The sequence below is a fragment of the Desmodus rotundus genome, chromosome 10 (genome assembly GCF_022682495.2).
Source record: "Desmodus rotundus isolate HL8 chromosome 10, HLdesRot8A.1, whole genome shotgun sequence".
Classification (NCBI taxonomy): Eukaryota; Metazoa; Chordata; class Mammalia; order Chiroptera; family Phyllostomidae; genus Desmodus; species Desmodus rotundus.
In genome coordinates, this window is record NC_071396.1 from 91,731,413 (window position 1) to 91,742,105 (window position 10,693).

The window sequence follows — 10,693 nt, forward strand, 5'->3', positions numbered from 1 at the left end:
TGATTGCTCATTCTCAAATTCATTCATTCAATTGTGGCATGGTTTTTAAAAAGAGAAAAGAAAAACACAATATAGTCCATGAGTTCAAAGGGATTATACCCATGTGTGGGAGAATGGCACCTGCACCCCAGGCTCTGAAATAAGCCGGAATGTGGCAGGCAATTGAATAGATAAGTGAGTAGAGTCTGCCCTGACCTGTGTAGCTCAGTTGGTTTACTATCATCCTGCAAAGCAAAAGCTCACCTGTTTGATTCCCGGTCAGGGCACATGCATGGATCGCGAATGGGGCACGTACGAGAGGCAACTGATTGATGTGTCTCTCACACACCGATTTTCTCCCACCCATCCCCTCTCTCTAAAAATAAAATAAGTAAAATCTTTTTTTAAAAAATGAGCAGAGTCTGATAGAAACATGGAGGGAAGGAGAGAATAATTTCAAATAGGAAGACAAGGCAAGATGCTAAGGAAGGGGTAGTACTTCATACTAGATTTAAAGTAGGACTTCAAATTGAAGAGATTACAAAAACTATGGGTGTTCAAAGTTTAGGGATTAGGTATTTGGCAAATTGCAAGTCAAAAATATATGCATAAGAACATAGAACATAGTCCAAACTATATCTAGGACATTTATATGGATTATAGATGAATCATGGAAAACTATAAATTACAGCACACAGAGTTCGGATTTCTTTTGAGTTTTTTTATTTTTTATTTTACCTTCATCTTTAAGCAAAAAAAAAAATGATGCCCACTGGTAACGTTGCTTGTGATGCAGAATCAAGAAAGAGTGGGTAGAGTTGAAGTAAAAGGGGGAGATGTAAATAATGAGTCAAATATTGATTACATTAAGTTTGAGGCACTTTTGGAATAGCTGGTTAGTTATATGAGGAAAACAGTTTCAAACCATAGGACTGGCTCTCAGGGGAGAGGTAGAGGCTTGCAGAGATGGATTATGGACTAGGAAATCTTCAGTTTATTAGCGGTAAATAAAACACAGCAAGAGATAAGATTCTCTGTGGAGTGCGTGCTAGAAAGAGAGAATAAAAAATACTTTTATAAATGGGTTATAATTGATCAAGATAATATTTGTGGAGACTGATAAGAATTTTATGCATTTTATTATTCAATTGCATAACGGTTCTATAAGGCCTATGTCCGTATCATTAAGAGGATAACAAAGAAATATACAGAGACCTAGGAAAGCCTAGGAGAAGAATATCCAAGCAGGAAGAGCTTTCATGGGGCAAGAGTCGGTCCATCCTACCAAATGACTCACACTGATGATGTAAAAATAGAAGTGACAAAGTGACAATATATCATTCTATTTGAGAACTGAGAGTTCATTCGTGACAGAGCAATCATGGTAGAAAACTGAGAATGCAGATCGGACAGTTAAATATGAAGGAATGAGTGGGAGCGGAGGAGCGCAGACACATGTGGTTTTATTTTCATAAATTCCGTAGTGACAAAGTAATGTGTGCTAAGATCACTATGGTCCTTGTTGAAGACAGGACCTGCAGTGGTTACAGAATTCAAAGAAAATGAGTTTTAAAATATAGTGGGCACAATATTTGTATATAGTAATTAATGTTCTTCTAATTACACATTTTTGAAAATAACTTGTCAAGAGCCTATAGCTATGGAACAGGAAATACTGACTTGATCTTAATTTTGACAATCAATATTTAATAATCATTCACCTTTATTTTTAAAATATATACTTTTTCTCTGTTCGTAAAGTTTTTAAAATATACTTTATCACATGTCTGTGATAGATCTTGACTTCTGTGTGTAAGTTATATTGCTTGGCATTGCTTTCAGCTAAAAACTTTCTTTTTTTATAACCTATTATAAACTTTCCCTCACTTAGCTCCAGACAATCATTCTTGTCCCATTATCTTCTGTGACTGTAAATAATTTGCTTTGTTTATTTTGTTACCTTGATGATATTTATAGATCGTGTCATAGACAGCCTCCCTTGGAGACCTCTCTTTTGTAGACTCTATAAATTTAGTTCCTTATGTCTAAACTCCTATGTCTTGCTCTCTAATCCGGGGATATATTTCGTTGACCTTCTCAATTTTTTTCTCAACTCACCTCTATAGTTTGTCAGTATTACAAAGAGAAATTATGGTGGAAAATTAAAGGTTCAAAGTGGTATCTAGCAAAAAGCCAAAACATAGTTTCTCCAACATTTCAGCTGAAATCTTACATAGATGTAGAAAACAAAGAAGAAAGTACACTGCAGACAGAGCCTAGGAACACTAAGGTAAGCAGACAAAAAAATATTACTCATATTCCTGAATTCGGCTTGATGAAGTCCACCAACCTGGTGTCCCCAAAATTAATGAGAATTGTGAAACAAACACTCTCCATAAGGCTTAGAGATGAGGGTTCACACCAAACATTAAACCAGACATACACTATTCCACTTTGCAAATACTGATTTTCAGATGGTCAGAAGACTGCTTAATCTACTCATAAATGCAACTTATAGACAATTGGCAGTATGTCAGGCACATCAGAGGGGCAAGGATGGCTGTGTGCTACAAACGGGAAGGGCGATCTCAATGACACTACAGAAATGAATAGTCCTACAAGGAAAATGTGCCAGATATTGTGAATTGTGTAAGCACTTCTGTTCAGGAAGCTCAGAGTGAGGACCAAGCAGTCTGATGCAACAGGATGAGGCAGATCCACCCCTTTGAGAGTCAGTAACCAGAAGGGGAGTTTGGGAACAGTTCTGTGGCACAGGAGAATAAATCTTATCATAATGACAGAGAAGAAAAGCAAACTCTGAAAATCTTAAAATTTTGTATATTTTGATCCAAAATATATTTGATCCAAAAAATATATTTGATACAAATATTCTTATATTTGCATATAAGAATATGCCAGAGTATGCCCTTTTTCAGAAAAATAGAAAGCTATCAAATCAGAGTAGAGGAGTGGGAGATACAACATAACAATCATGAAGTATTGCGTGTTACTTTCCTACCAGGTGCCAGAACTGGCACACAGTGGGTCTTCATTAAATATTAGCTCCTATGTGCAATTACAACAGATTAATTACAAGCAATACTAGGGGGCACTATTGAAAAGTGCAAAGAAACTCCTATTTCAATAATGGAGTTTACACTCAAATTGAAGATGCTAAATTCAGATTTGATGTCATTAAAACATGAATCAGTGGAGGAAAAAGTTAAAAACTTTTCCCAGGATGCAGAGAAAAAGAAAGTTGATGGCAATGATGACAGCAATGACCGAGCTAGAGAACATTGGACTTTCACCCAACTGATTTTTCTTCCTGTTCCTCTCAGAGGAGAGGGTGAGTACACTATGCATAGTGCTGGGTGTGATACAAAGTGCCAGTGAAACCTGCAGGAGCAGGTATCAGGCAAGCAGGAAATACAATTTTTTCCTCACTTAACTACTTACTATGTGTGTTACTTACTGAAAAAAAAAAATAGGAACAGCATCTTGGAAAGAAATTTTGACGAAAAAAATAGACCAGACAAAAGGGAGGGAGTCCAATGACTCACCAGTGATATGGAAACAAAGGAATCTCAGCAAAAACAAAAGAACCTAAAGACACTGGGGGTTTGTGCCCAGGGGGTGTCCAGTCAGGAGAAATTTCTTGAACTGGTGAATCCATGTTTCATTAGATGCCTTCAAGTGTTATATGGGAGACAGTGGTTCCAAGGGCCTGAAGAGGATCTGATTTCTGGAAAATATAAGTTATTTATATGAATCCAAATAATTAATTCATGTGTCAGGTTTTGAGCCCACATGAGAGATCTTATTTTGTTACTGAGCACAGTTCATTAAGACGCCTCAGAAAGAGGGCATTGATCTAAATAAAGATGGATGACCAGCTGGAAAGTTAAAAAGGGAAATGGAAGTTAGTGCAGAGAGTTTGCAGGGCCTCAGCCCTGGCACCTTAGGGGATCAGGAGCCCTGAGTAAGGGGGCGAGCTCTAGGAGCCATGGGAGCCCACTACTGCCTCATTAGGCACTTGGATCGTGTTAATTCTGTGCCCACTGAGCAGAAATCTGGATTTAAATGTGGTCTTCCAGGAAGATAATCTGAATCCTGAACTCCGACAGAAAGACTTGGTCATTCACCTAGCCCTCTGTCCCTATCTTGGCAACACCCTCCCCCACATCCCAGGTTTGCACTTGTTGAAAGCTTCCTACTTTGGAGACTGGGAGCTCAGAGTGAAGGAATTCAGTGGTTCACCATTGTGATGATTGCACACTTGATTTATATGGAGATGAAGTCTTTCTCTTACTATCTCCTACTTAGTTCTGCCTTCAGAAGTGGGATGGAAACTGTCTAGCCCCACTTTGATGAGAAGGCCCTTTGCATCCTTCAGCACAATTACTTCATTGTCTTTAGTTCTTTCTAGGTGTAACATCACTAGTTTCCAAAACAGCTTTGTGACATGGATTAAGGCTTTTCAGTGTCCTAGTGACTCCCACAGAAAACTCCTGTTCTAAATTTTTCCTGTTGCTATAGTTTAGAAAATTCATAATATCTATCATCCAGATAACCAATGTAAACATGGCCCTCCTTACAATGAGACTGAAGAAACTGATAAAAGGCCCCTGCAATCCTAGCATCCAACAACCATCCCACACTGTTCTACGTAAGGGGCCCCAAACCCCAGCTGAAGTAATTCTTGGATTTAATTGCTGTTTTTACATATGTATGGAAACAGCCTCCCTTCGTTTTTTCCAAAAGCGGTTTTGTGCTTGGATGCAAAAATGCCTCAGCCAACTTCCTGGACAGCAGGAGCCATGAAATATTCACTGCCTGGGCATTCCTCCTTGTTTGCTTACTAGGCACGCTCAGTGCACCGAATAAACACCCCGAAATAGACCAGGAATGTGAAGTGTAGTGGAATTGGGTGGATAATCTCAATGGGAGAAAACATTGACAACTGTAAGGAACTAATGTGGACTTAATGTTGGACAAATAAAAAATTAAGACCAAGTCCTTGTTGAGATTGGTGGCTATTGATTCATTGTGAATCTAAGTACACACATTATGCCTCTTAAAGCATCGAAAATGCTGCTGAGATGTTACTGGTTTTGCAGAAGGACAGATCAGAATATGTGAGGGAAAAAATTGCTCTTCACCAAGAATTACCGCCTTCAGTCCTCTTCAGGCTCTGATTGGAATGAGGTTGGCTAAGGACGGAGGCAGAAATATCATTAGGAATCTGTTAGGTGCTTCAAGTAGAGAGTAAGTTTCCCAACCTGAAACCCACATGGGCTTTCTCTATACGATATTAGATTTTCAGACAAGAAAAGGATCAGTGGAAAATAAATTATCTAAGTCATTTTTAGCTATGAACAAGTTTAACAGAAATTGTCTTACAAATCACTTTGAAGATACTAGGACTTAAAAAAAAAAAAAAGGCTCTGAGCTGCTGGAGTGTTAAGAGTTTGTCCCAGCAAAATGTGCCACCTAATTAGGGACCCATGCAGATGGTCCTGCTGTGTCTGCTCGAATCCCTTCAGTGACAGGCAGGAAACCCCCTCTTCAGCGTGGATCCAAGGAGCCAGTGAGGCTCAATTAGGGACCTAGCACAGAAGACATGATTTAATTCTCAGCTCTGCCATTTCCTTCAAGGATGGAGCACAGCGCTTCAGAATTTCAATTACATAAAATAAAAACAGCTCTGACAGCTCAGTTGGTTGGGCAGTGTCCCACAAAGCGCGGGGTTGCTGGTTTGATTCCTAGTCAGGGCACATGCCCAGCTTGCGGGTTTGGTCTTGGTCAGGGTTCTCTCTCACATCGATGTTTCTCTGCTTCTTTCTCCCTCCTTTCCCCACTCCCTAAAAACAAATAATTAATTAGATCTGAAAAGGAAAACAGAAGAATAAACCAGAAAATATATATATAATAGAAATAACGTCCACCAAAGACAATAAAAATATAGCTGGATTTTGTTTATTCTAAAGTGTAAAACAAACATATGGTGTATGGTTCTTTCATTACTATTCTTTTTGAAGATTAACATTAGTAATGAAAGAACCATATACCATAAGTATAATTGGTTTCATTGTAGTTTCTTCCCATTTGCTTTAGTCTTACTGTGAGCGGCAACAGAGAGCAAATACCATCCTTCTCAAAAATAACTGTTCAAATGTTTGGAGGTAGTTCTTTTTGTCCAGCATAGATTTACCTTTTGCAGGCAAGTTCATTAAGTTGCTACCAGGGTTCCTCTTCTGAGACACACTGACCTTTACTCTGTTATATTCCTCTGTGTGTATCATACCTGTTTTCTCAGTGTTTTTCAAACAAGTGTGGGTGAGAAGTGAGCATAATAACACTCCCAGTATCTCTGAGTGCTTCTGAATACAGCAAAATGATGCAGAACCAGGATGGCTTAATTGCCTGTGCCTTTGTTAAAAAAATGTTTTGTTTGATTTTTGCATATGGGTGTCCATTCAAACCCTCCTTTTACTGTTTATTTTGTGACTTATTTATTTCACTAAATGAATGGTCTAACTTTTAAGAGTGGAAATTACTCCTTTGAAATCCTAATGGTTGTTGGCATAGTTCTGGGCTCAGAGTAGGTCCTCAAAGACATTAGATGTTAAATTGTGTCCAATTAAACTGTACTTGAAACTTCAACAGATAGAAAGTTAACTAATGTCCCAGCAGCCTCTGAGAATCATTTATTTGAATATTCTTCTCACACAAGGTAAGAAAATTATAATCACAGGAAAGAAAAAAGTGAGTCTGGCGAAGACCACCTTCCTTCAGTGCAGTTAACCTGTCTTCAGTAAAAGCCTGAATTGTGAGGATTCAGCGTCCATGTGAGTAAGTTACACAATAGCACCCCCACTGCATCACGTGGACGCTTAGGACAGGCTCGCCCCTTTAAGAAAATGTGTACACCTCGATCCGAATCCGCTAGTGTAACAAATGATTATTCCCTTTAAAAAGTCCACTTTGCAAAGGGTCCCTTAACAGCATCCCAGTCTCCCAGTCCCTTTACTTGTTTCCAGATAATTAACCATTTGAATGAGAGGCCGACTGTGGGGAAATGGGGATTAGAGGAAGTGAAACTTAAAGCTAAAGGGTTCAGAGCCACTCCTAATAGAAGGTCAAGCAGGAAAACATCAAGCATCTGGCAATGAAGATTTAAGTTAGAGGCAAGCAGGGGCTTCAGGTGCACAGGCTGTGTCTTCCCAGCGCACCGCAGGAGGCAGGGATTGCGTGGGGGGTGGTGCCCCGGGGCCCCATCCCACTGTGCAGGGCTGCTGCTCAGAAGTTACCGTGGACAGAGTGTCTGGGGGCCTCAAACTGCCCGTCTGTATCCCGGCCCCGTCCTTTCCACCGAGGAAAGTTCCTTTGCTCTATCCTGTGTGTGTGTTACGTGAATTGAAGCTTTCATTCTCACGATTTTTCTTTCCTTCTTCCATTTTTAAATTTCCCACTCAGCATTCCTGAGTCAATGTATTTCAAAGGGTGAGGATTTTATTTTCTTAAAGCTATTTTAGGAAAATAACCAACTCTCTGGTAGCAGAAATTTTGATACTTTTATCAGATCAGGGGAGCATTTTTTTAAAAGCTTGAAAACTTGCTTGTCCCACTGCTTAAATTCGGAGGAAGGGTCCCGTAGAGGGGAGTGTGGTTAGGTCAGCTCTAATACATCCAAGAAGTAACTCCGGCCGCCCTGGTGTGCGCAGTGATCGCAAAGGCCCTACGATTTCCACCTCAGTGCAGCCCCAGCTGCCTGCTGCCCCTGAGGGAGCACATGTCTTTCTGAAGCAAAGGTCAGGCTGGATTCTCCGATTGTGATTTTGAGATTAATAAGCACCCCAGGGAGCTTCACGGGGGAGGATTTTGGACCTATGAAAGTTTTCTTCAAGTGGGAAACCAGGACTCTCAGAGGAAGGCACCTCCACTCCAGGCTGTCTGTGTAGGAGAAAGGCCTCTGTCACTTCCAATTGATGACACGCTGCTTTGGGGGGAGATTCAGCACTACAAAGCGTTTGCATTTTCAGTTTAAAACGCTTGATTTTACAAAATGACCAACATCTGCATGCTGCTCTCTCCAGGTCTGTACTTACAGAAAGACCAAAAAATCCACCCTACGTGCCAAGTGGCAAAATTGGAGTCTTCTTTGTCATTTTCCTCTCTAAATAAAAATATTAGTTCCTAAAAAATAACCAAAATTATACTTGTGCATGGTTTACAGATCCTAATAAGGCCAGGAGGCCTAGAATAGAAATTAAAACTGAAAAATGTACATTTTGAAGAGGACTTCAGGAATCAACGACACTAGGTGTGGCTTTATTTTTCCGTGAAGCTGCTTATGAAGGAAGCTGTCAATCAGGCAGGAAAAGGTCCACCTCACCCTCACAGGAGCACTTGCCACAGCTGAATGGTCTGGTTTTAATTTAAATGCTTCGTTACCATTTCTAAATAACTGGTGGATGAAATACCGTATTTTTCAGACCATAAGACACACCTAGATTTTAGAGGAAAATAGGAAAAAATTTTTGAAGGAAAAAAATTTTGAAGCAAAAAATGCGGTAAAATATTTAATAACATAAATAACATCATATTTCACCAATGTAAATGTAACTACATTTGGACTATAAGACGCACCCCCCTTTTCCTCCCAAATTTGGGGGGGAGGTGTATCTTATAGTCTGAAAAATATGGTATGCACTTTAATTTGAATGAAAAGTAGGAACTTTTGAATGGAAAATAAGAAAATTTTACTGTGACTTACACAGTATGCCAAATCTGGATTACTAATTTGCAGATGGAAAATAATTCAGGTATTTTTTCCTGCTTTTATTTAAAAATAATCTCTTAAAGACACTTTTCAAGCACTCTGAATGTGCAGAGCACATTTTTCAGCGATACTGCCTTAGATAGCAACCTGTGTCTGGTCACTTAGCAACTCGTGTATCCACGTGTGCGTGTGCATGCCTGGCTTAAGGTATACTATCTGAGATTACATAAGGATTGGGTATCAATGGGCCTTACATATAAGGAAAGCATGTGGCCACCTTTGTGAGGGATTTGAGAATATTAGGAAGAGACTCTTACCTTCAAATGTCTACTTCACATGGTCATTATGTAATGTTGTCTTGTGATTTATATACTTACAATGTATTTGATCTGAGAGGGACTTTCAGAGATGGTCTATTTACATTCCCTCATTGTAAACATTAAAACCCCCAAATCTAGAGACTGAATGACTTGAGCAGCTTCATCATCTATTTTGTTAGTAGTGGGATTGAGACTTTGAACCTAGCATCTTAATTTCCAGTCTCATGATGACTAGACTGCTTTGCTTGTTCTTCCTAAAATCCACTTTTAAAATCTGAGTTTTCCCCAAACAAGTTAGCTTCAGGCAGCAGCCCAGGTTTTTCTCCCTTCGTTATGTTCCTAGATGTGGGCTTGCTATCGCAGGCTGCCAGGGGCCAAGAATGGGATGGAAATTGCAAGAGAGCCCCCTTGGAAAAGCAGGGGTGACAAGACACCCAGACCAATTGAACTGCACCTTCTAAGTACATTGTTGTAGAGCAACTGCAGCAATGAAAAAATATTAAATCACACCACCGTAGCTCGGTCAATAATCAGGATTCTCTGATGGCGCCCTTTCTTTTTTGATCATCCCTCTCCTATGCCTGACTCCTCAATCCCTAGGGGAAAATAATGCTATGATGAACAAGAATGGCAAGGTCCAGAAGCCATTTCCACTCACAGCCAGTTCTTGCATGGAAGTGAGTTTCCTACTCACTGAAGGGTAGTCCAGAGGGAGATGGCACTGGCAGACCCCAGAGGCTTTGCGTCTACCAGCTGTGTGAGTGCTTACATTTTCCTCTTTTTCTGATAATGAAAATATCCCCCAACTCCTAATTTTATTAAGTGCATTATAATTGTGGTATTTAATACAAGTACTTCTTTTGACATTTAATAAACATAATATATGCCTCATCAATGTAAATGGGAACATGGACCAACTCATTTTTGATGGATCAGAAGTTGATTGATCAGAGACAGAATGATAACCTGGCTGACGAATGTACTGGATGTGTCCAGAGGGCAAAAGTCTAAAAATAGGAAGGAGGACTGAGGAAATGAGCTGGAAAATAGAAAAAGAAAAATACCAGAGGGGATTTAAATAAATTGGACAGGAGCAAGCTTTTGCCTCCATTAATATGCACCTCTCTAACTTCATTTCGCCAAGGAGGAAACTTGGCAGGAAGGAGAAGTGATGGGGACCGACTGTGGGTATTATTGAAGGTGGGAGGAATAAGGCTGCAAGTGTGGGTAATGTACCTGGTCCCTGTTGCCAAGGAGTTAGCCTGCACAGGAAGATAGCCACACGAATAAATAACTCAAAGGAAAGTAAACTTCGCCAATGCTGGGAGGAGACCATTGGCTTTGATGAAACAAAAAATATCCTCACGGAGGAAAATATATCTGACTAAGGACATGCACACTGAGAGAAACTAAAGGAAAGTTGGTCCAGACATTGCACTTGAAAAAAGTAGTGACATGACAGGAACCTGGTTCTGGGAAAGATACTGCATCTACCCTCTCATTGAACCCTCACCTATGAGTGAGTCCCTGAGGTAAGGATTGATACCACGTTTGTCAATGAGGAGGCAGAGGTCCACAGTTGTTGGAAGCATACCCAGGACCTCCATGG